Source organism: Falco biarmicus, chromosome 2 (assembly GCF_023638135.1).
Source record: "Falco biarmicus isolate bFalBia1 chromosome 2, bFalBia1.pri, whole genome shotgun sequence".
Classification (NCBI taxonomy): domain Eukaryota; kingdom Metazoa; phylum Chordata; class Aves; order Falconiformes; family Falconidae; genus Falco; species Falco biarmicus.
Genome location: NC_079289.1, coordinates 99,180,053 through 99,206,484, shown reverse-complemented (window position 1 = coordinate 99,206,484; position 26,432 = coordinate 99,180,053).

Here is a 26,432-nt window from a genome sequence, read left to right as displayed (position 1 = left end):
TTTACCAACTTGATTGTGTTCAGTGAGGAATAATGAGGGTAGTATGGTAAACATAGTAATCCTTGTTTTAAGTAAGGGTTTTCATAATCTCAGAAAGTGGGATGGATGAACAGTCTGTTAATGGGAATTAAAGTGACTGGACTGTTCCACTGAGGGGAATGGTCAATGATTTTACTGATTTGTATCCCTCAGTGAGCAGAAGTACACCAAAAGTCAGTTCAGAAGCCCAAAAAGAAGCTGGCACTGAATTAGAAGGAACAGTTAAAGTGAGAAGTGCCAGAGTATCAGTCAGAGAGACCCTGAGGACTGAGCTAGCAGAAACCTCATGAACTTCAACAAGCAGTGTTCTTATCATTTCCCTCATATTAACTCTGGAGAAGCATGTCTGAAATAAAATCTGTTTTTTCTGTCCTTCCTCCTACCCAGGCTAGTGTAAGTAGGATGTTGGACATCCAAGGCTCAGTTACTGAGGTGTTCCAGAACCTGCAGCATGCGACCTAAAACGAGAGGTTTGCTTAGCTCAGTAAAGCAGAGGCTAAAGGGCAATGCAAAGCACACCTAAATATTCTTGAAGAAGTGAAGATGATGCAGCTAAACTGTTTTTGGTTTTGACAAGTGAAACAGAAAGAGGCAACAGAAACAAGTTGTGGTTTGAGTTGTTCAAACTGGACATTAAGAAACAAAAAATTCTTCATTAGAAGGGGAATACAGAAGTGCTGGAACAGGTTACCCAGAGAGATTGTGGAGATCCTCATCATTCAAATTTTTCAAGTCTTGGCTAGGAAGTCCTGGACATAAAGGAGCTCCAGACTGATTGGCCTAACATCAGGGTAACTAAATAGTTAGGAATTCTTACTAACAAATAATTAGAAATTAAAAATTAAAGTTAATGCTTTTCAGAAATATTTGATGAAAATTGAGCCTCATCAAGTACACTTGCTATCTATTTCTGGACAGACAATAAATACGTGTAATAAAGTGTAGTGACATAGAATACATCTAATTAGAAATAAGTATTAAATTTATATATATATATATATTTGATTGAGTTAATCAGTACTTTTAGATGAAAAAAAGACTAATTGACAGATCTCCAGACTCAGTTGTTGGTAGTAAGATTGCTCTTTATTCTATCTCAATGCTTTCACAGCTATCCAGTTTATCAAATGACTTTGCAATAAAATTTTCATGTGACACACATTTGTAGTAAATAAAAAGTAAGTATAAATTTTACAAGTAATACAAACTATTCGGATAAATGAGCACTGTTCAGCTGAACATATTTGAGTAGAAGGTCTTTGTGTAATAATATCTATAGTGGAGAGAACATAAATTATTTTTTTAGGACCGGAGAGTGCAGTTCAGGTTAGCAATGACTCAGAGAAGGACCTGAGGGTGTTCATAAAGGAGGATTTCCACAGAAATTCTATGTGCAGTGCAGTAGTTGGTATACATGGTAATGTAATCCTTCTGAGAATAACAAACAAATAAAAAAAAAAACCCACAAACAAAAAAAAACCCAAACAAAACAAAAACAAACAAACAAACAAAAAACTTCAAGAGGAAAAGAACTGAAAAATTGTTACTAGAATATTGTATCTGATTCAGGTGACCAAACTGCAAGAAGAAATACAGAAAACAGTCAACAGAAGAAACACAAAGAGTATTTAAGTTCCAGGAGGCGGCCTCAGCAATGAGCCTTAAAGGCTTCTGTCTGTTCCTTTTGTCAAAGAGACATATGGGAAACATATAATGCGGTCACTATGTACTATATGTAAGCAATAACAGCCTTTTTTAAGTCTTTTAGATAAAGGGATGACAAGACCCAATGTCTTGAATTTGAGGTTAGATAAAATTAACCTTTAAATAAGGTATGATTTCCTAGCAGTGTAGATAATTAAACATTGAAACACTCACTGTGGGGGGTGGTGGCTAAGCCAAGAAATGGAATTTAAAATGAGATCAGATATCTTACAAAAAATGTAATTTTGACTTCTGGAAACATTCTGTAATCTGCATACACAGAAGGTAAGTTTTGATGATAATAGATTTCCTTTTGGTATTGATGTCTGAATATTCAGGTTTGCATCTGAAGTGAACAGAATTTTAGAATTAAATATATTGAAAAGGCATTAGGTCACCAATTTTTAATTGCATGCAGTGCTCCCTTCTAATCTGATCCAAGAGGAGAATGACTACTGCTGTTACATCTAAAACCTATTAAGTTAGCTTAGTATCCTGTCCATAAGCGGAAAATCACAGGTTTTATTTTTGTTGAGAAATTGTTTATAAGCTGAGGGGTTCTATAAATTCCACAAAGAAAGGAAATTCTACACACCTGAAGTACATGGTACAAGTGTCCTTTAACAGTAAGTACATACAGGTCAGTGACTAAATATGTCACTGTGAGGATTATTATCATTCAGGCAATCACACTTATTAATTAATAAACTTTAGATCAAGTATCATTGAATCATAGAATGGTTTGAATTCGAAGGGACCTTTAAAGACCATCTAGTCCAAACTCCTCTTCAGTGAGCAGGGACATCTTCAGCTAGGTCAGGTTGCTCAAAGCCCCATCCATCCTGACCTTGAATGCTTCCAGGGATGGCGCATCTACCACCTCTCTAAGCAACCTGTTCCAGTGTTTCACTACCTTCAACATTAAAAAAAAATAAATTCCTTATATCTAGTCAGAATCTACCCTCTTTTTAGTTTAAAATCATTACCCCTTGTTGCTGATGTCCATCATCTGAACATTTTGCCATTGATCACTACTCTGGATGCAACCATCCAAGCAATTCTTATCCACTAAACAGTCCATCCAACAAATCTGTATCTCTCCAATTTAGAGAGAAGGGTGTTGTGGGGGACCATGTCAAAGGCCTTACAGAAATCCAGACACATGACTTTGTAGCTCTTTCCTTGTCCATTGATGTAGTCGCTCCATCATAGAAGGTCACTAGGTTGGTCAGGCAGAACTTGCCCTTGGAGAAGACATCATGGCTGTTGAAAATCACCTCCCTGTCTTCCATGTGCCTTAGCACAGCTTCTAGGAGGATCTGTTCTGTGATCTTCCCAGGCACAAAGGTGAGATTGACAGGTGGGGAGTTCCCAGGTCCATCCTTCCTGCCCTTTTGAAAAATGGGTGGAATGTTTCCCTTTTTCCAATCACCAGGGACTTCACCTGACTGCCATGACTTTCCAAATATCACAGAAAGTGGCTTGGCAACTACATCAGCCAATTCCCTCAGGATTCTGGGATGCATCTTGTCAGGTGTCATGGGCTTATGTATATTCACGTTCCTCAGGTGGTCACGAACATGATTTTCTCATACAGTGGGAGGAACATTACTCCTCCAGTCCCTGCCTTGAGGTCCATCCACTCGAGAGGTGTAGGAAGAGAGGTTGCCTGCCAGTGAAGGCTGATGCAAAAAGTTGTTGAATGCCTCAAACTTCTCCTTGTCTGTAGTTACCAGTTTGCTAGCTGTGTTCGTCAGAGGGGGGCACACTTTCTTCAACCTTACTTTTCCGGCTGACATACCTATAGAAGTCCTTTATTATTTTTCTTCGCACCCTTTACCGAGTTCAACTCCAGTCATGCCTTGGCCTTTCTGACCCCATCCCTACACAACCAGGCCCTATACTCTTCCCGGGATCCCCATCCATGCTTCCACTGTCTGTGCATTTCCTTGCCCTTTAATTTGACCAGCTGGTCTTGATTCAGCCATGCCAGTCTCTTGCTTTCATTTCTCAATTTCTTATACTTGGGAACAAGAGCTCTTGTGCTCTACGGAAAGTGTCCTTAAAGATCTGCCAGCGTGAGAGGTCACTCTTTAGGAACTGAAGGTGTTAAATTTTTCTTTACCAAACTAGAAGAAAGACTCTTCCGTTAGCCATTAACTTGTCTTTCCAGGGTTAACACTGAACTGACTTTTGTCACTTTTGATCCAGTGGATAACCTTCAAGAATATTCTCTTTTCTTCTCCATTTGTACTTTTGGTAAGCAGTGTGGATCATTTTTACTGACACACAAGAAGTGTGAATGAATTTTGACCTCATTATAGATGTCTAAACGTTGGTAAATGTCTCAGTTCCCTGTGAGTGGTGAAGAGATTTAGGAATGCTTCAGTTCATTCAAGTCAAGGTGTCTGTTTCATTCCTGTAATATTTTTTTCAGCTCTGAAATGACGTGAAGATGGCTACAGACTCTTATGAGCTTAGAGTATATCCACAAAGACACAGAGTTTGTTATCTTTTACAGAGATCAGATTTTTTGATAGAATCTGACATTTGATGAATAGCCCATTTTAATTTTAATTTTTAAATTATGCATTGTTATTCCATAAATGAATTAAATCTGAAATAATATATCTGGCAGGTGTCCCAGGGATTCTAAATATTGATAAACATTAGGCTTTAATAAGATTGAGTTTTGTTCCCAGAGGCTGATAGTTGTTAACTGAAATCCTAATTCAGAGAAAACTCATATGAGCAATTTGGCATTGTCAGAGAACAGTAGGGCTAATCGAATGGATGTAAGGAGAAAATAATTTTTTTACAAAATGGGAGCAGTTTTAAGATTAAACAGACTTTCTTAATGTTTAGTAGTATTATAATACAGAGCTAGGGTTTCTGTTTGTTTGGGTTTTTTTAAACTTTTTTGTGTCAGATCTGTGCAAGCAGGATGGACAAAGGAATGCAATCTTAGACCATAACTGGTAATAAGTTATAAACTGTATGAAGCTAAGCAAGCACACAGACCTTTTATGCTTTACTGTGAGATTGTATTTGTGAAAGTAGAAACTAAATGTTTGATAAATGCAAATATTTCAGGAGGATGTCTTGCTGTTAATAAATATACAGTATTGTGTAACTAAAGTTGATTGTAAAGTTGATTGTCTTATAGATGTGTTTTTGTCTTAACTTAGCTCAAAGTTTTAGTGATCTGAAGTTTTTACAGTAACTAACTAATAAAATTACTTACTTTTCTTTAATTCCTGTGCAGTGTTTCTTAATAAAGTGGTCAGACAATAATTCATTATTCTTACTATCAAAGCTTAATGAGTCGGAAAAAATATCTTGACTCTAAATAAGTGTATCAAAATTATTCAGTAAAGACGTAATCATAAGAAATGATGATAGAAACATTGAGGTTTTTTGTGGCTATTAAAAGATCAAGGAGATTAATTTTATATACAGATGTACAGAAGTACTGAGATATAAACTTAATAACAAAAACAAATATATGACAATATTGAAGATTATTCTAGATTTACCAAATTATTTAGGGGAAAATAAAAATAAAAACCTCTGCACTTCAGTGAAATCATCTGCTTTAATGTACAGAGTAACACCGGTATGGTGCAAATAGGGTGTTTAGAATCACCTACAAGTATGCTCTGGGTTAGGTCAGATTGTTTTTATCCTTTGCAGCAAAATGTATTTCTATGAAGATGACTTCCTAATGTCATTGCTACTCAGGTGAATGAATCATGCTTTTCTTTAAGGGTTCATAAAAAGCCATGAAGATAAAACGTGAGACCTTTTATCAAATAGTCCATCTTTTGCACAGCTCAGTCTAGATGTTAAGCACTTCTGGAGGCCATGTCTAAGTCATAATCTTTTGATCATCTTTATCCAAGTTTCAGTACATATTTGCTATCCTGAACTTTGGATCTATTTTCTAATGGTGTCGATATATTTTCTATACTGTGTGTACTTCACATATAAGTTGGTCTAAGAGGGACGGAGAGATAAAATTATTTTTCTCTTCGCCTAGAAAAAAAAGTTAGGATTTTTATGAATAAAATTCTGTATACTTAAGTTAGACAAGTGACTGCAGGAGACTATAGAACTGGCTTTAATCTACTATCTCCAGCACAGAGTAGACAGAATGGTATAATTCTTAATTTTACCAATTCTTTGGGACACATTTGCAATCTAAATTCCATGTTCTTACAGCTAGATTTCTACTGGCATCCAAACCAAATTTGTTGTCTCCTGCAGGGATGTCAGTACCTCATTTCTGTTTAATGGAATGCTATCTCTTGCTGTGTTAGGAAGCCTCTTCTATATTTATATCAGCCTTCTAAAAGACAAAAAAGCTATTAATTTGCTCAGAAGGAAGCATAAGGTAGAGTGGGGTTTTTCCCAGCAATTTGCTTGAACGATGTTGTATATAGCCTAAAGCATTATATTGGTGTTCTTTAACTCTTTGATAATGTTAAAGATCTGTGTATCTCAGGAACTATAAAACACAGAATTATGATTATTCTGATTTAGGTAAAGAAAATAATTTTCTTATCTATATTTCAACTTCACAGTTGCTCTCACTTTGTGAAGAAACTATGGTTAGCAAATCCATTCTGAAAAGAAGGATTCTTAAATTAGTCATGGTACTGTGGAATGAAGACTATGGATTCATTACACAGTAAAATGAAATTTTCATCTAGTTATTAGTGAAAAGAGTATACACAGGTAAAGAGGAAAACATTTTTTGTAGAATAAGCCACCAAGTCTTTATTATTTAGTGCCTTTTGCTATATTCACCATCTACTGAAAAGTCTATTTTATTTAGCCTTTATAATTGTTATTTTCCCAGCTTCTTTCTCTGCTTCTCTTCCAATTCATGGTCTCAGTGAATATCTTATCTCTACAGTTTCCTTCCTACCATTTCTGTTTCCAGGTTTTTTGGGAAACAGACGCCTTCACTCCTCCAATTTTTTTTCAAGGTGATTTGCAGATTCTAAAAGATATAATTTAATTAGTAATATTCCATAACAGTATGAACTCTTTCTTCAAGTGAACAAAATCATACTCACAGTAGTTATTTTTATTCCTATTAAACTACGATTTGGTCTGATCAAACCCATAAAACTCTGGCTCTTTATTGCACTGCATTAAAAATGCTTTCCTCAGCTAAATTATACATAGACTTAGCTATCAATGGGTTTGTGTCTCTTGATACTTTCTCCTTAAACTTAAAGAGTCTGTTTCTGGAAAGCTCTATATTGAAGGATCTGTGAAGGAGATTCTAAGAGTATTCTACTATTTTTAAAAGGAAAGCATTACTACAGCTATCAGTTCTTAATTATATTTTGGGTTATTTTCAGATAACTCAGCTTCTTTTCTGGAGAACATTTATTTATTAATTAATTAGTTATCTGTTAACTGCTAACTGTCAATTAGAGCCTCCTTGTTATTGCATATGAATTTGATTTTACTGCTATTTCTTTTTTGCTTTTACTATGCCCTTGCCCTAAATTTCTGTAAAAGCATTGACCTTTTCACATCTGGTGTTTAGAGATTATAAAGGATTGAAAATGATCAACATAAGAGATTAGAGATTTATCTTGTCTTGATTTTCTTAGCTTTCTTCATCTATCTTTCTTTCTTTCTTTCTCGACCTCTCTCTCTCTTCCTTTCCTTCTTTTCCATGACTTCAGCTATTTTGGACTTCAGGCAAAAATATGAGCTTGCTTGGAAGAATCCAGTGCAGAGCTTAAAATAATAATAATTTTTAAAAAGCATTATTTTGGGGAGATGGAACTGTGGTGCCAATTAAATAACCTTAAACATTTGCTTCACATCATTGGACTGATCTAATTACCTTAGAGCAGAAGCAGCAGCTCTGAAAGGTCATAATATGCACAAGTGAAATAAAGCTATCTCATGGCTCATTTTAGTAATCTTTGTCACTGATTTAAATATAATGTCTTATACATTCATGTGATTTGTGCATTCTATGACTTGAATATCATCATAAATTATGCAATTAACCCACTCCTAAAATGCCCAGTTATAGGTACATAGTGCAGATTGTATGTAGCATAAGTGCCATATAAAAAGATATTGGCAACATTTCATGAAAATAGGGTAGGAAGCACTGGCAGCAATATATTTATAAACTGAGATAGAATGGGGTCGATCCAGAGGTGCAGATAAGAAGGTCTCCAGCTTTCATTGCTGAAGGAGAGATTTCTTGATTTCCAAAATGTGAAATTTTTGAAAATGTATCAACTTGCCTGATAGATTTGAAATCCCTATGCCATTTAGCGGAATGAAAAATTATCATGTGCCAAAAAGATGAGCAACAGGTTGGGTAATTGATAAATTAAGAAATTGTAACTTATGTCTGTGTCCTGAGAGCTACATTGCTACTTCTATTATGCAAACGGCTACACTACTGGTTTGTAGTACCTAAATGCTATCAAATACATTGCTTTGATACCATGTTCAGGGACTTAAAAAATTTCTTTATATAGTACTTAAAAGTGTAATCTGTAAATAACCTGGATCTTCAGATGACAGAATGCAGCACAGTTGTTTCAAAATAAGTAAGCAGCTCTGAGATACCTATGTCTCAGAATGTGGCCCGGTGTTTACCATGTGGTAACCTGTGAACCTGATGATCTCTCCTGAGCCTTGCCAGCTCTTACTCTCTTTGATTTTACAGTTTATGTATTATTGCAGTACCTTGCTAATATGAACACATTCAGAAAGATACACAATCCCTTCCTGGAGAATGTGCAGCCTGACTAAATCAGGGGAAACCGAATGTTCAGAAGACCTGCATAGTGAAATAAAGCACATCAGGAGGTAGTTATACAATGAATATCGGGCTCCGCATTATTTGTATGTGATCTCATTACAATGCTTAAGCTGTGCTAGCAAATATGCAGCAGGACAGTCTTTATTTTGTCATTTATTCTGCTTGCATTTTTTTCCTGCAATTAACTAAGGTTCTTATCGATCATATTAGAGTTATTTGGGTCCACATGAATATTACTGCTTTGCTGTATTTGCATTTTGCTTAGTCCATCCTATTATTAGAAACTGGTCCTTATACTGAAGCAGTGTGAACAATTCCTTCTTGCAGCAAGTTGGAACATGATAAATGTTCTACACTACTCCTAATTCCACATGGGACTCTGGAAGATTCTGTATGAAACCCATGCTTAAGCAAGGGAAAAGGAAAGGAGGACTGTGGTGGGCTGATCTTTGCTGGCTGCCAAATTCCCACTGACCCTCTCTCACTCCCTCTCCTAAGCAGGACAAGGCAGGTAAATAAGATAAAAGAGCTAACGGGCTGACATAAGGACAGGGCAATCACTCACCTATAACCATCATGGGCAAAACAGACTGGACTTGGGGAAATTAACTTGTAGCCGGTTACTACTGAAGTAGGATAGTGAGAAATAAAATCAAAACCATTGTCTCTTCATCCCCACCTTCTTCCTCCCCCATCTCAAGCAACACAGCAGGGATGGGGAATGTATTTTTCTTTCAGGCCATAAACACTTTACCACTGCCACACTTTCCTCCTCACACCGTTCCCTGCTCCACAGGATTACAGTCCTTCTGAAATTTCACCAATATAGATCCTTCCCACGGGATGCAGTTCTGCAAGAACTGCTCCAAAAATGGTCCTTTCCCAGGGGGCAGGGTATCTTCAGGGTAAATTTGTAGTTTCACAGATATATATTAAAGAAAAATGTTATTAATAAATAGCATCCCAGAATGCTGTGGCTATTTACCAAATAGTTACTTCAGTAAAGAGTGACTCATTTTTAGACATTGTTTAGGTGAGTATCAACACTGTAACAGAAAATCTGGACAAAAAAGTAGTTTTGGAAAATGTGATTAGATCACAGTCAACAAAAATAGGTATTTTCCAAAAGATTTCGGATTACACTACAGGAGGAGGGGGTGGGGTAGGGTGGAGGAGAAGGAAGGAAGGAGGGAAAAAAAGAGAATTAATTAATGAAATAACTTGCTAAAGGGGTGAAGGGCATGATTAACAGACAATATTAATGATGTCTTACAGCAAACAAATCAGTGATGACTTCCAGCTAACATTCCAAGAAAGGGTAAAGTTTGCAAGGTCACCTATATCAAGGGAGCTGTGTTTAGGCTGGAATTAGAGTACAGAAGGATTACAGAATAATAAGGATAATGGAGATTTTATCTTGCTGGAAGAAATAAAAGCTTTGGCTCATTAAACCTGGAAAATTAAGGGTCTAAGACTAATACAACTGTTCAATCTAAATATGTTGGGGTGCTGGAAAAGCAGAAAAGATAAACACTAGGAAGATATGTGAGCTATTTAAACTACAATAAAAATAAATGGGTATCAACTGGCCATGAATAAACTTAGAATCGAAATTAAATGTCTCCTTTACTGTCAGGATTGTTATGGAAGTTTTCTAATGGATGGGAACATGTTCAAATGTTGTTAAGAAGCTTGCTTAGTTTATAAATGGCATAATATGACATGCTTGCCCATGAATGCAGAGGTACAGTTAGCATATCAGCAAGTCTTTCCCAGTTCTATATCCCAACCAGGATATAGACAGGAGAGCAAGTCACAGTACCATAACACCACTACCACCCCCAGCATATAGGCAAAACTAGAAACTTCACTCTCTTTTCCAAAGTGTGTCTATGTCTCTCTGGAGCCAGTAAATAGTGTGTATCACAGGTATTGTATTTCATTCAAAATATTCCTGCCTGAATATCTTGTCTTTAATCTGATTGAGACTCACAGTGCATAGTTTCTCTGTGCATGTTCTACAGCCAAAGTATTGTATTACATGGAAGGTAAATTGCCTTTAATTTGGTGTAGACTAAGATTTTCTTCTGCAGCTCTGTGCAATACCTAGTGTATACTTGTCACAAAGTGAAAAATTCAGGGAAGAATTAACAAATCAAAGTCTGTATGTAAAACATGAAGTAAAATTACAATCTTATATTTGTCACCTTTTAAATCTGTTATGGACAAATTACTAAATACATAAAATTACTTCCAAGACTGGAAAGAGTTTTGTGACTTATAGATGAAGGATTGGTTCTCAAATTGGACATACATTCATAATAATGGGATGGAATTTAACAAGTTGAAATGCAGGTGGAACAACACTGGGCCAAAGTATAAATTTGGAGATAGGTGGCTGGAAAGCCACCCTGCAGAAAGGGATCTAGGGGTGCTGGTTGACAGCAGGATCAATAGGAGTCAGCAGCGGCCCTGGCAGCCAAGAGGGCAACCTGCATCCTGGGGGGCATCAAACACAGTATAACCAGCTGGTCAGAAGAGGTGATTATCCTGCTGTATTCAGTGTTGGTGCGACCTCACTTGAACAGCATGTGCAGTTCTGGGCTGCAACAATTAAGAAGGATGTGAAGGTCCTTCAGTGCATCCAGAGAAGGGCAACAAGATGGTGAAAGGGCTGGAAGGCATGTCCTATGAGGAGCAGCTATGGACTTTGGGTTTGTCTAGTTTGGAGAAAAGGGGGCTGAGGGGTGACCTCATCACGCTCTACAGCTTCCTGAGGAGGAGCAGTGGGGAGGAAGGTGCTGATCTCTTTTGCCTGGGATCCAGAGATAGGATGCATGAGAGTCGTTGAAGACTGCACCAGAGGAGGTTTAGACTGGACATCAGGAGGCATTTATTTGCCAAGAGGGTGGTCAAACACTGGAACAGTCTTCCTAGAGAGGTGGCCAATATCCCAGGCCTGTCATTTAAGAGTCATTTGGACAAAGCCCTTGAATGCTTTAACTTTTGGTCAGCCTGGAATTGGTCAGGCAGTTGAACCAGATGGTTGTTGTAGATCCCACCCAACAGAAACAGTCTATTCTATTATAGTCTGAATCAGTTTATCGTTATGTAAATAAAAGGAAATTTTAAATCAAAACAGATACATCTGTTTATTTTAAACTCATACTTGTCACCCAAAGCAGACTACTATAATAATTTGGAAACAGAATGTTTTTCAGTGTTGCCAGTACAGGACCCATAATAAAATAAGTCTCCCAAGTGTTCATATAAACTAAATATTACAGTGCAGCTGGAACATGACGTATTTGTCATGGATTTGCTCTGTTATGTTCCAGCCTATACATGTGGCCAACAGACTGCAGCTCTTGAAAAGACAGTGCAAATGTCTTTAAACTTTACCCTCCCCAACTTTTAGACCAACAAGAAATTTGCCGGGAGAAATTGTCTGCTTGTGGTATATGAGGACAAATACCACAATTTGGCCTTAGCTTAAAATGTATTTTCACTTTTTTAGCAGTATGCAAGTATTTTTCATAGTGCTAACAATCATTAAATTTCTCACAAAAAACTTAAAATAATTTCATGTTTCTATTCTATTCTGACTATAAAGTCCAGTTTTCTAAAGTAGTCACATAGCAAGCAAAAAAACTATTCCTGATAAGCATAGCAAATGTAAGGCAATGTCACAGCAGTGGAGTAAGTCATGGATTCCTGAAGGAAACTGAGTGCTTAGAACAAGATTTACTTATCATACATTTATATATTAATTTTATTATACACAATTGCAATTCTATTTGAAAGCCATTATAAACTTTAGATTTCATGACCTAATTCAGACCTCTGAGGCAATTTTTCTTTTGCTTTCATTAATCCTCAAGGGATATTTTCTGCTTGTCTTGAAATTTCAGAATTTCAGGAGACTTTTCTTTATTGAGTAAATGCTAACACTGCAAGAGGGAAACTAAATAATACAAATCCTGTATACCGTGTGTCTTTCAGAATAAAACCCCACAGAAGGGGCCTAACAATTAGTATTTCTTCTCCTAGTTCTCAGCAGAAGACATCATGACCTTGAGGCAGTTATTTATCTTCTCTGCCAGAGTATCCCTAGCCATAGAAAGAGAAATTCTGTTTATTCCCTTTTCTGTAACCATGAAGACTAAATTCCAAGTAAAGAACTACATGTGGGTATACAGTAGGACAAATTATGTATGTTTTCTTGTTTGGGAACTTGATTATTTATATATTTGCCCCCCCCCCCCCCCGCCCTTTTTTTCTTTTTCCTTGATCTTTGTTAAAGTAATCTAAATGTTGAAATTTTCCTTTTCTTTTTCAGGACAGGATCTATCAAATCTGCTACTGAATTTGCAGCAGAACTTAAAAAAAATAGCAGAAAAACCAGAAGGCAGCAAGTATAATTTTGCTATAGCTAAATACAAATTATATCACTGATGTAAAATAATTTAAAAGATAACTCCTTTACTAACCTCAACAAATAACTTTTAATATAACCAAACACTTGATTGAACGTTTGCTGTGATTCTCCTGTTCAACAACTAGCTTGGTAATGGCATGTAGACTATAATTAAAGCTGGCAAGTACTGCTGCTGTGCAAATAGTAAACATGTTTGCCACAGAAAGCTTTAAAAATGGTGTGGGAAGAGTATACCATAAAAAGTAAATATCATGATGATTATTCTGTGCTGTCATGTTTTTAAGCCATCAGTCTTTGATTTGGCCAACTTTTCTTTGAAAAGCTCAACAATCCAAGAATGAAACACATTTTCTTCTTTTAGCATGTGAAAGAGCAATTGGGTAAAATTATATAATAATTTGTTTCTATTTTTATTATAGCTCAACTTTAATCAGATTCACAATCTTCTGAATTCTGCTACAGGCACTACAAATTCAATTACAGCAAAAGTAATAATTTTCTTGCATTACAAGAGGAGTAACTAAAGTTTTTTATGGCTCTATCTGTATTATAACTTTACTTTGGACCAGAATTGTTCTTTCAAAGTAAATGCCTTAATTGCCTCCACTTGTCATGTCTGTAATAAAATTAAAAGGTGCACCAAAGGGTACTTTTTAGTGCTGCAAGTGCTAAAGGACATTTCAGCCCATGGGATCAGACCAAAACTACCACAAAATAACTCTCATGGGATGACTGCAGTGTATGAGTCTGCAGCACCACCACAATTGCTTCAAAATGCAAATTCTCTGCAGCCTGCAAGGCTTTGCCATCAGTTAGCCATCCTCAGAACAGCTCACTCTGAACAGAAGTGCAATGCTCTGACAGAACACCTTCCCATTTCCTGCCTGCTAAAGAGCACAGTAGCTATCTGTTTCTCTGTCAGTATTAGTACAATCATTTCAAGTTCTTGTGTGCAGTAACTTGAAACAATAGAGGAAATCACTTTTTTACTTTGTAAAACTGTTTGTTCAAACATTTTCAGCTATTTATCCAAAAGCTCCAAGAACATTGCTAAAAATATGATGGTTTTGTTACATTTCAGTTTATGGAGTCGTAGGATACTGACCCACTTAGAGGTTTTTTTCCACATTTTTTTACCTCATTTGATTTGGTATTATGATTTCTGTTCAATATTTGCATTTTACTGGCATTCATAAGACTCAACTAGAGTTAAGTGTGTTAACTCCATAAATATGGTGTATGTTACTCGCTATACTAAAAACAAAACAAAACAAAAAAAGGAAATATACCTAGCCAACCTGAATCACAGAGATCTATGCTGAGATGTTTAAGAAATTTAAAACTTGCCTTCCCACTATCCTCTCACTGTGTTAGAGGCAGGGCTTCATTTACTCTGCGTTACTGTTAGTCGGTACATATGACCTGCTTTTCAGAGAAATAAAAACTTTTTTTTTTTTAAGTGCTGGTGCTGCCAATTAGCAAATTTTATTGTTGTGGGACAGAGACTAACTGATAGTAATGCTTTCCAGTAGGTGAAAGCACCTTCTTCTGTCTGAGGAGACTCATTCATGTGCTCCACTTTCCAAGAATATATCCAAATAATCCATGTATTCTACCCAGGGAGTAATTTATAAGTGACACTGGACCATTTCTGGTTTTACCCTTAGTGATATTTGTGGCAGTTTGTTATTAATGTTGAATTACAGAATTTTGTAGTACATTAAAATGCTGGAAGAAAATTTGAAAAGAGTCACAGAATGATTTGGGTTAGAAAGAACCTTAAAGGTCACCTAGTCCCAGCACCCCTGCCATGGGCAGGGACACCTGCCACTAGACCAGGTTGCTCAAAGCCCCATCCAGCCTGGTCTTGAACACTCCCAGGGATGGGACATCCGCAGATTCTCTGGGCAACCTGTTCCTGTGCCTCACCACCCTCACAGTAAAGAATTTCTTCCTAATATCTAACCTAAATTTACTCTCTTTCAGTTTAAAGCAGTTCCCCCTTGTCCTATTACATGGCCTTGTACAGCTTACTTGTAAGTGTCCTTTAGGCACCAGAAGACTGTTTCTTGGCTGGGATAGTTTGCTTCATTGTAGCTCGTATGGTGCTATATTTTGTATTTGTGATGAAAGCAGTGTTGATAACAAACTAATGTTTTAGATATTCAATTATTTAGCGGTTACACAGCATCAAGTCCTTCTGCTTCTCAGGCTGCCCTGCCAGCGAGCAGGCTGGGGGTGCACAAGAAGCTGGGAGAGGACACAGCAGGAACAGCTGACCCCAACTGACCAGAGGAATATCCCAGATTATATAATGTCATGCTCAGCATATAAAATGAGAAGAGGGAGGAAAGCAAGGGGACATTTGGTGTGATACCATTTGTCTTCCCAAGTAACTGTGATGTGTGATGGAGCTCGGCTTTCCTGGAGATGGCTGAACACCTGCCTGCCCATGGGAAGTAGTGAATGAACTGCTTCTTTTGCTTTGTTTGCATGCACAGCTTTTATTATTTTATTACACTTTCTTTATCACAGCCCATAAGTTTTTGCATTTTTACCCTTTGGATTCTCTCCCCGATCCCACTGGGGGAGTAAGTGAGTGGCCGTGCGGTGCTGAGCTGCCTACTGGGGCTAAACCACGTTAGGCAATTGTGTTCAGTAAAGACATTTACTGTACAATACCCAGCATGACTTTTTTTAGGACAGTTATCAAGGGAAGCACAAAATTGCAACTGCAGAAACAGATGGTCACATGATGAAAAGTAGTTACTGAAATCTAATATAATACCAAGTATGTTTTAAATGTAAATCCTGATTGTGTTAAATAGTGGTGCCAGCTGTTTCAGCCTGCAAGCTGCACTTACTGCTGTACCCTGGGAATCAGCAGGTGCTACTTGTACTGCTCATATCAACTTATGAACAGATCATTTTAAATGGACATTTCAGCTGTCTGTTGCTCTGGGAGAACGTATGAGAAAATGAAATATGAAAGTCTGAAGAAGGAAGTGTACTGATGGAAAGTTTTGCTTTTACTAAAGGAAAAGAAGAAAATGGAATTAAATTCTTTTCCCATTCATCTTTCCCCAAATTTTTCTACTGCTCATTCACCTGTGCATATTTTTACATTTAAGTACAAATAGTTTTGATAATAATCAGATGTAAGATACTACATATAAGTTGCTATTTTTTCTATAAATGCTACAAACAAAACTGCCATTTTTCTACAAATGAAGTGAAGAGAAAATCTGTATCATCTTATCCTGATCTAATCTCCACACGTATTTTAATTTATGTTAATACATCCAGATATAGTAAAAACCACACAGTAGCTACTGAGAGGCCTAATAGAATCTGAATAATGATACTAAGGCAAACAGGAAAAAAAAAAAAAAAAAAAAAAGGAAGAAAAAAAATATCTTACCTCCAAAAACCACACCAGATTTTCCTTTGAAGCAGGCATTTGTCATTGCAAACTAGCAATTCAGAGATTCTAAACAACAGTGTTAAGAATTTTTTTTTTTTACCCTGTATTGTGTCTATTAATAACAGTCTTTAACACTTTTTTATAGCTCACTCATTTTCTTAGGAGTCATGAAAATTCACTAGAAGCGAGGCATCAGAAAGTGAAACTCCTGTCTTAATGTTACAAAATAGTAATGCGCTTGTCAGTCAAGGATAAAGTTTCATACATTTTATCTCTTCAGGAAAGAAATTTGGATTTCTTAAAATGTAACCGTAACCTTGGTCAAATGGAATGTGCGTTTCTTTCTGGGGGGAAAAAAAAAAATGTAGCTAAGAACTTTATCATCTCACAACTAACGCTTTTGGGATGTAGGGGAAAAAAATCCCAGAAAACAAACACAACCTTCTCTTCCTTCTCAGCCATTCTTAAGCAGCTTTCCTAGTGTCATAACAATTTTGTCTCATTCTTTATGACTTCAGTGTTCTTGTCAATCACATTTAAGCACACTACAATAGCGTCAGCTTTTATTTTTAGAACCTTCATGCCTTGAAGTAGTGTATGCTCCAAATACTGTATGCAATTCCCCTAGTAATGCTGTTCTGAGAATCAAGAATACAGATCAATCTTGGATCCATATGGTGGTGACATGGAGGTTTTGGTAATGGAATATCTTTCTACATAGATCTGAGTGTTTGCTTAATTGTGTGTTTGTTCTTTCATGTAAGTAAATATGGAAAAATGCATTTTTGGAGGGATAGAATATATATGTGAATATAAACCGAATTTGACTGAAATAGGTTCAGTTAAAAATAATAAAAAAGTCAGTACACATTTGCTAAAGTGTTCCAGAATGTTGAGACAATGTGACACACAAATGAAACTTTCAAATCCAAATTAGTATTTTCCTCATAGTAGAAATCTTTAATCTAACAAAAGGAAAAGGGGAAAAGGGCAAAGTTTTCATGGCTTCATAGTATGAAACATTTCAGTTCAGCAGTGATATGTGACATCAAGATAGTATGTGTAAATATACTTTGTAGAGATTTTTTTCTTTTGTCTGTTTGTTTCTTCAAGCTTTTGAAACTACATTTGATTTCACCAGAACTATTTTCTGTGATTTGGCCATTACCCTAATAAATCCAATGTTTGCTCAACTTTACAAGCAGTAAGTTTTCTGCACAATAAAAGAAGATGCTTTTTCAACAGATATTACTAACAGTCCATATTTGCAAATGCTGTATTTATCATTTATTTGCTTAAAATTAGCCTATGGTTAAATCAAGTCATAAAAACAAGGACTGCAGCAAAAGAGATTGACTTATGCTTTTCATGCAAAGAACATTTGTGATGCCATAAAATTAACAATAACAACACTTTTCTTTCTTCTGCCTCCCCACACTCCAAACTATGGCTGTCATCATCCTTTTACTTCAAGAAGAGGACTGTCTTCCTTGCAAAGCACAGCAGAGTCACAGTCTATTGGTGGTGCTGTCATTAAGATTCACTGTTAACCGTCAATACAGCTCTGGCATATCAGCTCTTCTAGGAGCACTCAGTGGTTTGATACAGAAGGTTCTTGATAGTTGTAGGTTTTGCACAGCTGATGAAAGAAGCCAGACCGGGGAAGTAAAATTTTTAACTGGTATAGACAATTCAATTTTATTTCTCATAATTTCTACTTCCCCTCCCCACCCCACCCCATACCCCACCCCACACACACCCTGAGAAACCAAAGCTGGGGAAAAAAAAAACCCAAACAAAAAGAACCTCCCCCCCCCCCAAAAAAAAAAACAAAACACCTTTCTGCATATTTTAGTATGGTTGTCTCTGAACTATTGCTTTCTTTTTTTTTTTTTTTCTTACTATTTTCCAAGTGAAAGTTTATTTGAAACAAATATATTTAAGACATATATCCAAGCTCAAACATAATTCTGAAGTAAAATACACGCTATGGGTAGCATTAAATGCCTTTAAATTGAACAGAAAAGGACCTAGGAATTACCATTTTCATTGACTGGTATGATTCCATGACACTATTTTGTCAGAATTTGTAACTAAACCAATATCATATGTAGGAAATGAAGACAGCATCTCTGGATATTTTTGCTTCCTGTTTTCAATAGCACCTTTCAAATCTGGGTATGTAGTTTATTTTTTTTTTTTCTTATTCTTTTAAAAGTTGAGTAGCTTTATCTCTGATTCTTTTGTTGAATTTTGATTGCTAGATATTTAAATTACATTTCTATCTAACAAGATCCTTGTCATTTTCATTGTAAATATGATTAAATTCTTACTATTGAAGTTTACATGGCATGTTTTTCTCCTGAGACACTTGAAAGAACCTATTCTTAGTTTTTACTATTTTGTATATATTTTTAAATTATCCCCAGTTTCTCATTCTCACTTCAGTTTTCTTCCTTTCTTCTTCCTCCTACATTGTGAACAAATTTAATATAAAAGTTGAAATGGAACACTTTTTTATAAAATAATGTTACCATAGCAGCAAAAAGTAATTCCTGTTTATCACCTGTAGTAAAAATAAAAAGGTGAGTTATGCAGGGTTCTTATCAACCACAGAGAAGGTAATCACACAAAATCAATCTGCATCAGTAATGAAAGAACTATGCACACACAGAAGAATCTATAGTGGTGAAGAAACCATCCTATTACTTCCTAGGAAACTAGAAGCTGCTTGAAATAGTAGTGAATGTACTGCAGAGCTTATAGATAAAGTGTTCTTATTTGAAATAGCTGATATTTCCAGAAAAAGTTTGTTGATGATTTCTTGTATTCATCATTTGTATAATAAGCTAGGGCTTTATTGGTGTAACACCTCAGGTGGTGTACCATATAGGTTACGTGACAATTTATCTATCATGATATTGAAAGGCTATTGTTTGTCTTTTTTTGCTAGTCAATATGTATACCATGACTGACTGGAGAAATATTTGGAACAAAGAACCACAAGTTTTTTTGTTTTCATATATTCTAAGAAATTTCTGTTCTGATGAGAGAGTTCATTTCTAAAATTTAGGTATTAAATTCCAGCCTGGAGTTATCACCTGTACAAGGATAAATAACGAGACATTACTGGGCAAGTGGAGGTACCATTTGAGTGCCAGGTGAATTAATGTAGGTTTATAAAGGAATTATGAACTTGCCGTGGAAAATAACGTATATTTCATCCACCCTTTCTTAAAGTTTCTACTGAGATAGTGACATGGACTCTGTTGGTCAAAGAGATCTCATATAGAGGGGATACTTTAAATGAATGCTAATTTTGCAAGGAATCACTAGATTTTATCCAGTTTTGCCTATTACAGCAATTTGAGGCTGCAAGAATTACTGTGTTGGATTCCCTGTCATAGACTTTCAGTCTTTGATGATCTGTGGGGAGTGAATCTGTCCCCGGTTTTGTCTTTATGAAGTTTTAAAACAGATGTGTGGTGATTGAATACACATTACTTAGAGCTGCCTTTATGTGTGTGTGCTATATAAAGCAGAAACAATACTATAAATGGGGTTTTGTTCATAGTTCAGAAATGTTCAATTAAAGTAGATTTAATTATTCAATGCCTTCATCCTGGAGTTCTTTGCAGAGGTGATGGGTTGGGTAATTATCCTCTTTGAGATTGTTAGCAGCGAAATGATTATTCAGGTCATCATTAAGTCACTTTCCAAACACCACATATTTTCATTTGGAACTTTCAACTGCTATTACATTATTACTTTTCCCTGTAACCTGGCACTGAACAAGGCCTGCTGCTAAATAAGGGTTACCAGAATTTAAGAACGGCTCTTACCGGAAGATGTAATGATAATGCTCCATTACTTCCATTCTACTGGGTTGAGGCTATTTTTTGTGTTTTGTCCTGTTTTGCTTTGTTTTTTCCCAACTTTTATTTGGTCATAATGGGAGGGGAGGATCACAGAAAACGATTTTTACCAGCAACATCAATCTTGCTTGATAGGCAAAATTAGTGGAGACATGTAATTTCAACTACATTTAAAAAATGCACAAGAATCTTATTAAAGAAAGTTGAGATATCTATCTAAAAGATTTTTTCCTAATGGGCGCATGTGTCTGTGATTTTCTAAAAATGTACAAATGAAAAAATATCAAATGCAGTAATATATTGACAATGAAAACAGCTAATTGCCTCTTCTTACAACTGTTAGGACTCATTAAAAAAAATATACTGCTCTGACCTGTTTTCTTTTGAAGATTTATCTCAGGTTTGTGGTTTTGGTGTTTTTTGTTTGTTGGTTTGTTTTTTTGTTTTTTTTTTTCCTGGTGCAAACATATTCTTAATTTCTCTATATGAGCTCTAAACAAAAACAAACCCCAAAATAAACTGCCAGTCCATTTTCTTCTCTGCCATTTTTACATCCTTTCATCTTCAGACCCACTGGCTAAATATTTGCCCTGACTTTCTTCTCACTGAAACTCTCTTTCATATCCTCTCTCATGGATATGATGGGCTATCATTGATCTCAGACTGTCTGATAATTTATTCTTGATGTTTCACTATCAGGTGAATGTGAGTATGCTAGAGACAGAAGCACCCATTATTTTTCCTGGTCGGCTTGCTCGTTTGTTTTTTAATTTATCTGATGCCTGGAAATTGTAGAATCTTATTCTGTTCTAGCTTCCCTGATTAGATAAAACCTAGCAAATATTCCTAATTACATTTAAATATGAAAAAAATCTAATTAAGAGAAAAATAAAGCCAAAATATTTTTTTCTATATGCTCATATCTTCAAGTATTATGTATACTGAAGACAACCCTCAAGGCATTCGAAAGCAACAATGACTAAATTTTCCTTGGCTGTCCTACCTGCATTACCTAGAATCTCTGACTCGTCTCTTACTTCTGTAGGTAGTTTCTCATTCTTACCTTCAAAGTCCTTCACAGTTTCACTGTACTTTCATATTAGATTTGTCCTTTACCTTTTTACTGTTTTCAGTGTAAACAAAACATAAATTCTGTTTTTTTGGCTTGCATTTCCAAACTGACCAAATGTGTTTCCAGGGTATTACCCTAGGCTTTTCCATTGTTCTATAATAGCTGAAAAGTGGATGACTGGTCTTCCCACATACTTCCAAGAATTAGGCTTTCAGCTGGGTGATATTTATGATTTCAAATTGACCCAGCTTATCTGATATTATTTTAGGCTTTTTTTTTTTTTTTTTTTTTTTTTTCCTTAAACTATCTTGGATTCAATATTATAACATGCTGCTAATTTGTATTTCAAAAAAGTGAGAGCTTGCTTTGGTTTTGTTTTTGGGGTTTTTTTTTCCCTTCGTATTTTACTGCAATCACTAATTTATAAATGCTACCAATCCCTAGTAGTGCAATGTAGTAATACATGATAATACTTCTAAGTTACTTTTTCAGAAGAAGTCCTTTACTTCAAAGGAAAATGCAAATAATGTATTTGCTGAATTATTTTTGTTATATTTAACTGGAAAAATGTTCTAACAGATGTACTTCATCAACATAATATATTGTGTGAAGGAATTTGTCTTTCACCAGTTTTTCAAACTGATTTCTTGCAAAACACTTTCTATTCCTGGAATCTTATCAGTACCTTTTGTACTGAACTGACATCACACTAACTTGGTTCAATATACAAAGGTACAACATAGTTATTGTAAGTTTAAAAATTTTGCATCATACCACAGGTGTAGAGGGTTGGTTTCTTTGTTGTACCTCAGGTAATTTATCTATTCTGCTGGACTGAGCTAGGCTTCCAAATATATCTCAACTTTTATTTGGGGGATTAAGTTTGTGTATACTTTCATAGATTTATTTTTTTTTTTGTCAACAACTGAATATGCAGACCTATTTTTTTTAATAAATCATGGGATATCTGGCAGTAAGTATTGGCTGATTATTGTTATGCAGAAAACCTTTACAAAAAATAGAAAGAGTCTTTTTAAAAATCTAATTATTTTAAATTATTTTAACAGATACTTACATTATTATAGTGCATCTATACTTGAATTTTTTCAAATATATTTGAAATATGAAATTTTGAGGTTTCATATGCATCCCAATTACAGATACTCTGACCATTTATGGAAAGATTGTTAACTGAAATACCACATTAGTAAGCTTGAGAAGTCCCAATCTGAAAAAAACTTCTCCCACCTGGGAGAGGAATTTGAATGAGAGACCTCACTCTCAGAATCCCAGCCACCCCATGGAATATAAGGATATAATGAAAGATAGTGTCTTTCTGAAGTGGGGGACGCTTGTTTCTTCCCTGATGAGCATAAAAATAGTAAAGTACAGAGCTGTGATGAGATGATATGAGACTGGAACAAGTACATCCAGCCTACACTAGAGTTAGCATTGAATTCTGCTGAACAAACTGCTGTAACTCTAAAAGATCATTTGAAAATCAAAGATGCGTGCTGAAGTTTTAGTGCATTTTAGTGCAAGGACTGCTAGGTTCTACTTATCCCCAGCAATCATATGCTGCATGAACAGTGACTTCAACCCCCAAATCTATCCTTCTCTAAAGGGCATTTATGATACTGTCTTTCTATTGACTTTTTTAGATGTACTGGTTCCTGATATTGTAAGAATATATTAATCCGTAAAATTTGAAAATTGCTTTGAGAAACTTGCATGACAGGTATGGAAATCCTGTGCTTGAAAAATTGCTATACTTTTGATAAAAAATGGTGGAGATGAGCCCATGTCTTAAGAATTATCACTGCCTCTATGTCGGGATAGGGGAGAGAGTCAGAATAGTGAAAGTATGAAAATTATGGGTTAAAATAAAGCCGCACATGCAAGCAAAGCAAAACAAGGAATTCATTCACTACTGCCCATCAGCAGGTGTTCAGCCATCTCCATGTCCACTGAGTTCATTTAGTCCATGCCTTTTGGCTCCATCTGTTAGGGTTGTCACTTAGAACAGGAGAGGTGCTGTGTTGTGTGGAGTTATTGGGCACCCATACCAGCTCAGGTCAGGTCACTCCTGCACTTGCACTGCTTCTTGTAAGTTTTGTCCTCCATTGGTTTGAGTGGTTCCTGCTACAGTAATTCCTAGAACATGCAGGTCAAGTCATGGGTTACAACAGTTTATGGGTATTTCCATTACAGTCTCCGCCCCTGCTCCCTTTGGACCAGCCAATAGCGTTTAACATTGGAATTAATTTGTCCCCTTGCCCATGCTCCAGCTTGGACTTATCCAAAGACTGCAGTCCCTTATGGGTATAAGTACTCCAAGTGGAGTCTTATCTATGAGCTACAGTCTCTCCAGGGATATACCTGCTGCAGCATAGATTTATCCATCCCATGGTTGCTTCAAGGTCCACCTACTCAAGTGTGGCCTTACCCACAGCCACAAACCCTTCAGGAATAAACCAGCTCCAACATGGCCTTACTCCTGTCTGCAATCCCTACAGGGGTTTACCTGCTCTGTTGTGGGCTTATCCATGACCACATACTTTGAGGTGCTCCAGCATGACCTCATGCACAGCTACTGATGTTTGAAGCTGTACCTGCTGTAGCGTGGACTTATCCACAGCCACAGATGCTTCAAGGTGTACCTTCTCTAGCAAGGACTTGTACTTGGGCACAGTTCCTTCAGAGGTATAACTGCTGTGGCAGACACATAATCCCAGCTACAGATGCTTTGAGATGTACCTGGTCTGGCATGGGTTTATCCAGGGCCACAAATGCTTTGGGGTGTCTTGCCTCCATATGGACTAATCCATGGGACACAGTCCCTTTGACTCGAGTTCACACTGGAGTTCCAGCCTGTCCAGTACAGCAGCACAAACACAGCAGTGATACCCTGGCCACCTGCCAGCTCAGGCACATCGCCACTGCTGTTATCAAAGTGTTCGCAGGCACAGCACAGTAAGATGATAAGTAGTACAGCAAGCAGCAAAATTAAAAAGCAGTCACTAAAGAGCACTTTAATACACAGTAAGGCAAGCAAGCTCCATAGCAAGCACAGGAGCCTTCCAATTAACTAAACAGCAATAACAGCTATCAATTCTATTTAGCACATTCCAGTCAAATCTGTTGCTATCTCTAACCCTTGAAGCCCCACACTGGGTGCCGAAAGGACTGTCATCATTTAACCCCAGCAGGAAACTGATCTCCACACAGACACTTGCTCACTCCCCGCCCTGGTGGGATGGGGGAGAGAATCAGAAAAGTATGAAAATTCATGGGTTCCAATAAAGATGGTTTAATAAGTAAAGCAAAAGCCACACACACAAGCAAAGCAAACGAAGGAATTCACTACTGCCCATTGGCAGGCAGGCAGGTGTTCAGCCATCTCCAGGAAAGCCGCGGTAATGTAATGGTTACTTGGGAAGACAAATGCCATCACTGCAAATATCCCCCCTTTCCTTCTTTTTCACCCAACTTTACATGCTGAGCATGACGTCATATGGTATGGAAAATCCCTTTGGTCAGTTGGAGTCAGCTGTCCCGTCTGTGCTCCCTCCCAGCTCCTTGTGCCCCCCTCCAGCCTGCTCATTGTTGGGGCTGTGTGAGTAGCAGAAAAGGCCTTGGTGCTGTGCAAGTGCTGCTCAGCAATAACTAAAATATCCCTGTGTTAACACTTTTTCCAGCACAAATCCAAAACATAGCCCCATTGAAAAAAATTCTATCTCAGGCAAAATTAGCACACCTACTTTCAGCTTTTGAGTGATGAGAAATACCTACCCTGTAAAAACCAAACTAAAACAAACAAAATAGTTGTCGTGATTATAACAGGTGTTTAACGGTTATGTTTGGTTGTGGATATCTATTGACTATAAATACTAGGTTCTTGACACTTCATCTTATTTCTTGTTTTTACTGTTCTTTGAAATCTTGATTTGCATCTTTGTAACTGTTTCACAATTTTGCAACTTTATAGCACTGATACTATTTTTGCTAGATAAGGACATAACATCTGGTTGTAGCTGTAGGTTCCTTACTACTACTTGCACTAGCATAAAAAACCCCATTTGATCTGTGTCTGCTTCTTTTTCTATGCTTTGTTTTCCAACAGTATTTAGACTTCAATAATAGTGCAGGAAGGGTTTCTTTGTGAAGATAAAATACCTAATACAGATATTTAACACATATATTTAACATGTATTTAATGAATATAAATAGTAGTAGTAACTAAAATAATCACTGCAGCGATGCAGAGTTGTTATTCACCTACAATTTGAACTTTATGATGAACATTTAAAACCTTTTAGAAAAGAATGTAAAATACTAAAAGCTGAAGTAATTTCTAACACAACAGTGTAGCTAATTTCTTCATATAATTAGCTTGATATCTAGAATCCAGCAGACATTTGATATGATTTTATACTTATGATTTTTGTACTTTACCATGATTCTTTTTTTCTATTAAAATTACTGTTGTACTTGCCATTAATCTTCTTTTTATCATTTCTTGATATGTGGTATTGACAGCAAGAATTTGACAAAACGCTGCGACTTTTTTTTTTAAAATGAGTTCAAAGATAATATTATACTTCAAAATAGTTTCAAATTAGAGGTTTTAACAGTGACAACAGTGACCACGAAACACAGAATTTAGATGCATAGATGGCCTCTTCTTCGATTGCAAATCTTAGTGCCGAAGTGTGGGACACCATGCAGTGGGCCAACCGCCTCGCAGCCCGTTCCTTCCCCCGCCCAGCTGATCATGGTGCACGGTGCCATGGTCGACCACTGTGGGCCAGACAAGGAGCAGCCGCCCGGGCCCAGACACCGCCCGGGGACACAGCGCAGCCCAGCCGCTCAGGGATGAGTCTTCATCTCGCTCCAGGTGTGACACTGAATTCCCCCCGCCCCAGCTCAGGCTGTGCTGGGCCAGTACACAAAGAAAAAAGACACAGAAACACTGAATGTCACAGAGTGGTTTGTATAGGAAGGGAACCTCTGAAACAATCTGGTTGAACTCCTTGCTATGGTCAGAGGCATCTGTTACTAGATCAGGT